Here is a 7,888-nt window from a genome sequence, read left to right as displayed (position 1 = left end):
TTTTTTTTTTTTTTTTTTTTCAAGTTCTCTTTTCCACAATTTGAGTCTTATTTTGTCCAGTTTGGCTAGATAAAAAGCTTTTAATCCTCACACACTCCTCCTGCTTGCTGTACACATTTCCCTCAGGAATACTAATATCTACCAGTGGGAAATAAGTGCTGAACAGCAGCTGCCTTTGTGCTGAGCTAATTTAGGAAGGTATTCACCTTGCCCTCCACTGTGTTAAACCAACTAGTGGTTGGAGGTTTTGACCTTTCCTTTCTAAATATAAAAAATAAAAATGTCAATGCAGCCATAGGGGACCGATTAGAAAATTGCCCTTCCTGGGAGACAGGAGAGGATGACAAAGACCAAGCAGAGAAGGTGCATGTTAATTGTCCCTTTTCTTCCTCTGTCCATTAATGGCTGGGCAGGGGAGAATTATCCACTCATTGCATTGTCACAAAGAACAAGCAGTAGCTGACCAGGGGCACGCAAGGAATGATTTTCTGGGCTCAGCCTCAGAGATCACCGAAAAAAACCTCCAGAGATCGTCAACATTTGCCCTGAGATGAGCACTGATAATCTGTGCATTTGCACCTTTTCTGTGTCCCATTTTCACTGCTGGGTTGTACAGGCAGACCCCTCATGTTGGTGAGACTGATTTCAGTCTAGTCCCCGAGTAGGATGAATTTTACACAACATATTTGAAGCTCATCTTTTCATTACCATTCCTTTTTTTTTTTTTTTTCCTAAATATAGAAGATCCACATCTTTAAAACTGTATTTTTAATTAGTGAATCCATTTGCTGCTTGGTGAAATCTTGGCTGGAGGCTCTTGGAGTGCAAGATGAACCAGTGGAACTCCAGAAGGACAAGATGTGACTTCTGAGGGCATGTGAAGGGTCTGTTTGCCCCACCAAAATCCTGCCACGCTTCCTCCACGCTCTCTTTTCAAGGAGCAGAAGGCCCCAGTGCTTCCCACCAGACAAAGAACCCCTGATCAGTTGGGTTCCTCATTTATTTATGTGCTTCTCCTTGGACATCTGTAAAACAAGCAGGAGGCAGGAGCCCCATGGCATTTAAAAATAAAATACTTGTATCCCAGAACAGAAACTACTGCACAAACTCCCTGCTGCCTCCTCTGAAGTATTTTGCTCCACAGGATCGGGTGGAAGTTCAGCTGATTCCAGGGTTTGGTTTGGGTTTTTTTTTTGAGCTTGCATTCATTGCCACTATAACAAAAACTTGCACAGTTCATTAGCCCTGTGTGATAAATTCAGGCAGGGAGTTCATTTGTCTAGGCAGGAATATCTGAAATAGATGAACCAGGGACCAGTTGGACTGCAGTTCATGAGACAAGGTCTGTACACACCAGAAAACACTCAATATTTAAAAAAAAAAAAAAAGAAAAGAAATATTTTATGTTTACAAATCATTTAAAAAGGCTGCAGATTTGACAGCACATCAATAGATCACACCCATGCATGGCTGGGCTGGACAGGTATAGATTTTCCAGTTCAATACTTTGTCATCCAACATGAGAAGTATTTTAAACACATTACAAGGTTTCCTCAATAAACCTGAAGCCATTCTCTGCATCAGCTTAAAAACTGAGTTGTTTTTTCCTCAAATTTATTAAAATAAAGCCTTGTTCCGAATCATTTGGTTCACTTAGACTCTCAATATTCCTTCTGTGTTAAAGCCACGAGTCGTGTCCTGGACTCTCACTGTTTGTAAGAACCTCTGGCACTGCCAGTGTGAACAAAACTCCCCCCCAAAAAGATCATCCTTTCTCATTCTGCGTGGATTATGCTGTCTCTTCACCACTTCTTCAACCAAATCTTTCCCCACCCTCGTTCAAATTCAAGATTCAAAAATAAACCCTTGCTCCTTGCTCATTATGGGAGTGGGGTTGTAGGATCCCAACACTGGAAAATTATTATTGTGTGGGCAAGAATGTCCTTTGGGGTTGTAGCTGTTTAATCTCATGGTTCTTCCCAGATTGAGGCCATCCTGGAGACCAACCAAGGGCCTCAATCCACCCAAGACAGGCAAGAATTGGTGCTTTCGGTTTTCCAAGTAGTCTCCAAATCCTAAAAGACTGAAAGTCCCCAGGTAAATCCCTTCTATTCTCTCCAAGAGCAAAGAATATCCTGCTGAGGAGAGGCTGGCTGGGCAAGAAAAAGAAGGAAGGTTTATTTCTGCTTGTGCTGGGAAAGAAATACATAAGAGATAAATCCTCAAGCGAATCTGAGACAGGGATACCTCTCCAGACAGGGAGTTCTCTCATCTGCTGTGCCTGGCCAGGTAGATGTACATCAGCATTCCCTAAATTATTAAATGGCTTATTAAAGTATTTCTTAGCAGAGGAATGAGATAAAAAAAGGTTGAATTAGTGTGTAGCTGGTGTTGGTGTTCCACGAAGGAGGTGTTAATTTATACATTTATTTTAATTTTCACTTTATTTTGGGAGGAGGGGTAAAAAAAAAAGAAAGAGAAAAAGAAAAAAAAAAAAGCCAGATATTAGTCCAAACTGTATTTTAAAATATCAACTCTGTCCCACTCATATTTGCTGCTCCTACATTTCCTCCTTGCTGCCAGCTAAGATCCTGAAGAATAAATTTAGAAGTGCAGCTACTCGAATTATAATGTGCTATGGACAGAGGATTAATTAGACTGCTGATAAAAGACCTATTTGAAACCCACTGAGTTCTTAAAATTATTGCTCTTACAGACCTCAGTGGACTTAAAAAAACCTCTGACTTGCTGTCTGGGGAAAAAAAACCCCTCCCTGGTGTGTGTGGTTTCTATGATTAGGGCAGGGAGGAGCAGTTCTTTCTGGGAGGAGCTTTTCCTCGGAGAGATAAAACCAGAGAATGGTTTGGGTGGGAAGGGACCTCAAAGCCCATCCAGTGCCACCCCCTGCCCTGGGCAGGGACACCTTCCACCAGCCCAGGGTGATCCAAGCCCTGTCCAGCCTGGCCTTGGACACTTCCAGGGATCCAGGGGCAGCCTCAGCTTCTCTGGGCACCCTGTGCCAGGGCCTGCCCACCCTCCCAGCCAGCAATTCCTTCCCAATATCCCATCTAAACCTATTTTTCAGTGGGAAACCATTCCCTGTGTCCTGTCCCTCCATGCCTTGTCCCCAGTCCCTCTCCAGCTCTCCTGGAGCCCCTTTATGCCCTGGAAGGGACTCTCAGGTCTCCCTGGATCTTCTCTTCTCCAGGGGAACCCCCAGCCATCCAAACTAAGAGTCCTTTTTCTGTCTGGCCAAAGGACTAAGCCAGGTATTTCTAATAATTCTATTTATTCAGCTGTTGACATAATACCCAGCCAAGGACTCCAACAATAAGGAGAAACTGGATTTCTTCCCTGTGGCTTTTACTTCACACCAGTTACTTCAGGTGGGAGCACTAATAGGAACTTCACCAAACACAAATACCAACCCTCCTTAATCTAAAGCCTTAATAAACATAAATCAAGGAATTGTCAGCCTGTGAATAATTGTGTCTTCATAGGCCCTGTGAATAAAACCGTGTCAGTGTACCCTCAAAAATACAGGCTAATTTAAACAGTAGGTCTGCAGAGAATGCCAATCCCAGGGCTGCAACATAATTTTATTAAAATAATGCTTTTTAGGCAGCAGACTAATATTCCTTAACCTCCAGGTTCATTAAGTTATGATCTTTTGATAGAACTCCCTATTAAAATTCCAAAGAGGCAGTGAAAAATTGGAGGGAGGTGTGAAGAGCACAAAACAGTGCTTAGGAGTCACAGGATTCAAAACAGAGCTTTCAGAGAGGATTTTTATATAAAAGCAGAACTTTGCAGTGAGAAATAGAATGGAAATTTGGTTTTGATTATGTTATTATTCCAAATTTGGGGCTGGTGTTTTCTTTTTGGGGGGTTGTGAGTATCACGAGCAAAATGGAGATGAAATAACTGCACCAGACACAAGATGAGCTTCTGGTTGTTACCAGGAGAGCTCCCAGCAGGACTGTGAGCTGTGCCACCCAAGGGCTGTGGTTCAGGCAGTGCCAGCCCCTGCATTATTTAGAGCTGGTGCCTTCCTCTCACTGCTGCCTCTCTCTGTTCACTGAAGTCCATCAAAAACGGGGTCACGAAGGGGAGTGAATCCTGGAGACAATTTCCATTCTTTCAGTCTGACACAGCAATTTCAGGTCATCCCAGCTGGCAGAGAAGGAAGGGTTTGATAAGGAATGGTGGGGGAACAGCTGGATGGGACCAAAAATGATGACTGAACTCAAGCTCATGTTCAGAGCGAAGTTTCTCTGTCTCTGTAGCTCCAGGCACATTTTTATCCCAGTTGATTTCAGACCATGTTATTTGGAAGATGTGTGAGTATGAACATTGGAGGGGAACACCAACATTCACTACAGGGATGGGTAAGGGAAGAAAAGGGGGGAGATTCTGTCCCTCCAGGTGAGACCCCCCTGCAGAGCTGCCCCCAGCCCTGGGAACAGCACAGCAAGGACATGGAGCTGATGGAGAGAGTCCAGAGGAGGCTCCAAGATGGGCAGAGGATGGAGCAGCTCTGCTGGGAGGAAAGGGGGGAGAGCTGGGATCGTTCAGCCTGGAGAGGAGAAGCTTTGGGGTGACCCCATTGTGGCCTTGCAGGACCTGAAGGGGCTCCAAGAAAGATGGAGAAAGACCATGGACAAGGGATGGAGGGACAGGACACAGGGAATGGCTTCCCACTGAAAAATAAGTTTAGATGGGAGATTGGGAAGGAATTCTCCCCTGGGAGGGTGGGCAGGCCCTGGCACAGGGTGCCCAGAGGAGCTGTGGCTGCCCCTGGATCCCTGGAAGTGTCCAAGGCCAGGCTGGACAGGGCTTGGATCACCCTGGGCTGGTGGAAGGTGTCCCTGCCCATGGCAGGGGGTGGCACTGGATGGTTTTAAAGTCCCTTCCCACCCCAACCATTCCACGATTAACTCTATGATTCATTCTGTGATACAATGAAATCTTGATCAATTTTGAAATTACTGGGGTTATTGCAGCTCTTTAAGGGGTCAAAAGGGCAGCAGTGAAAGAAAAGCCCTTTCCCTGCTCATGGATGAATCGGGTGAGTGGAGCCAGGGAGGCCTCTGAAATACATGTGCATTTTTACTGGAATGTGCTGGGTTTATAGCAGGATTTTAGAAGTCTAATGAGCAAAGCTATGGCTGTCAGATGATCAATAAAAGATGAGAAAGATTTTAAGATTAGCATCAGAAAACTCTTAAAAGGCAGCAGGAGAGAAAGGAAAAATATAACTTTCATATGAATGTAAAATGGACAAATACCCAGAGGAGCCATTGCTCAGTTGTTGCTTTGCCTTCACTTCCTTCATGTTCTCTCGCTGCATTGTTTTCCCCCTGCTCTAAACATTCCAATCAGATGAGTTCCCGTTTCCTCACCAGTACCATTCCTTGTCCCGCCTTGCTGCAGGTGTGGGGTAATTCTGTGTAACTGAGCAACACTCGCCATGGAATTGCTGTCCAAAAAAAACCCACAACAAAACACGGAGGAGAAGAGGAAAAGAACATTCTGACTGGGAACAAATTCCACCAAACTCCTCTTTGCGCCATCTAGAAAATATTCTGATTTTAAGATGGCATTGAAAGCTGTGAAATACATGCAGTGTCACTGTTTAAGCCTTGAAGGTACCACTCAACTCTCCACTTAGCAGAGAAAACTGTGTTGATCTACTGTAAAAAAGGGCTCAGAAAGCAGAACAAATTTGCTAAATAACTCCACCTATATGAATTTATTGTTAGTGTGATCTAGCTGGGGTTGTCCACGCTGCAGGGCAGCAGGTTGAGGACACAGATTTCAACCCACGAGGAGTAATAAATGATTAATGCATTCTGATATCAAGCCAGAACCTCTCAAGTCAAATAAATCTTCGTTGACCGATATGATCTTAGAATCCAGTTTGATTTGCACTGATGTAAATACTAATTAGCAGCACAGAAGTCTTTGTTTGCACCAAATACAATAAATGAAATGGTTATATTTGAATTGCTCTGTTTCTGTGAGGGATTGTGGCTGCACACAGCATGTATCTTAAAAATAAAAAGAAGACATCTTCTGAAGAAAAAAATAGTATTTTGTTTGTTTCTAAAAGTGTTTCAATATGTTATTGGCCTTTATTTTGTTGGTTGTTTGTTTTTTTAAGGGTGATGCAAATATTGAGGAAGTTGGGATAGTGCCATGCACCTTTCTAGGATTTGATTTTTTCTTTTCTTTTCTTTTCTTTTTCTTGTTTTTCTAGGATTTTGCCAGGTATAATGAGTGTGAGTCCAAAACATCTGTCACCTCCAGCACCTCCCTGAGAGCTGATCCTAATGGTGAGAAAAAGCCAGGCTCCTGCTGCTGCTGGTCCTGTTCCATGGAGAATGCTCAGGAATAAATGAATTTAGCAATGGAAGTGAAGGAGAGTCTATTTCAGGAAAATGTAAAGCATTAATAAATGCTCTGGAGGGCATTAATTGGTATTTAATCCCCCAAAAGAGGCAGGAATTGCTGATCATCACTGGCTTGTCTGGAGTGTTCGCTTCCCACCTCCTGGAATGGGTCTGGCTGAGATCATCCAGTTAACTATGAAATTATTATTAAAATGAAGCTGCTCCCTTCTGGGGGTGAAAATGGAGCACTGATAATGTGGAAGCCCAGACCTCTCCAAAGCTCCAGTTCTCTGTGGGCTCCAGCTCTGGAACAAATGGCAATTTAAGGATTAAATATCACCAGGAAGACATTGCAGATGCCTCAGAACACCTGTGGGAGATGCTGCCCTTTGGACAAGTCAAATATGAACGAAATGAAAGGTAAAACCACAGAAAAGAAAGTTAATTGAGCTCCAGGGGTCAACCAGGAAACCTGGGAAGGTGACAGTGCAGTAAATACAGACACAACAGATCCCTGGAACACTTCTATAAATTAAAATGTTTTCTTTTATGCTTTCTTTTAATTAAGTCTGAGAATTATATCCAACAGCAAGAAATTGGGAATATTGATTGGTGGGAGGAAAAAAATCCTTTGGTTTTTCCTGCTAATGCAGTTCCCTCTCTGACACTCATAATAAGGGAAGTAAAATAATCCATGGGAAATTTATAAATTGGTGAATCTCCTTACAGATCTACATCTATTTCCATGCCCTACTGTCAGTATATCCTGTCATGGATTAAATGGGTTGTTGCACAGCAATTAAGAAACCTCTGCCTATTCTGATGCAACCATAATATTTGGGCAATGAGTTTCGTTTGTACTGCACATAATAATATTATACAAAAGCTAAATCTAACACTAGAGAAATATCCCATTGTTAATAATAATCATATGTAGGAATACCATCATGCTGTCAGCTTTCTTCAGGAAGAAGAGATGGAGTAATTCTCCTGCTGCTTTATTCATTTCCCTTACTTGTTTCATTATTTTGGATTTATTCTAACTGCTCTGGATCCTTTTCCTAAGCTCTGTTTTCTTTCCCTGCCATGTGTGTGTCTTTTAAACTTTCCTTTTCTATTAAAGAAATCTGAGTAAGCAGTTTGGTGAGCCTGATAATACAACAGCTTTCACAACTTGGAATATAAATTTGAAAATGTCTTTGCCATCACTGGGGATGGGAAGGAGGAATCTGGCAGAGGAGTGAAAGTCCTGAAGGTGTATATTTTATCTCATTTATATCATTTTATTCCTTTGCACACTCAGGATGTTGCTCTTTAATTGTATTTCAGGTACCAAATGGAGGGTTAAGGCTTGCAGAAAATTGAATGGAAGGCAAATAAAATCCATGCATTGACTGAAAAAGTGAGATGAGAAAGGAGAGAGAAAACATTTTCATCTCAGCAACATTTGGATGCTCGAAGATCTTTCTCATCCTGAAGATGAAAACCTTTCAGAA

Source organism: Empidonax traillii, unplaced genomic scaffold (genome assembly GCF_003031625.1).
Source record: "Empidonax traillii isolate 1590-97213 ecotype Southwest subspecies unplaced genomic scaffold, ASM303162v1 scaffold734:size1267433, whole genome shotgun sequence".
In the NCBI taxonomy this organism is placed as follows: Eukaryota; Metazoa; Chordata; class Aves; order Passeriformes; family Tyrannidae; genus Empidonax; species Empidonax traillii.
This window is presented reverse-complemented; position numbering follows the sequence as displayed.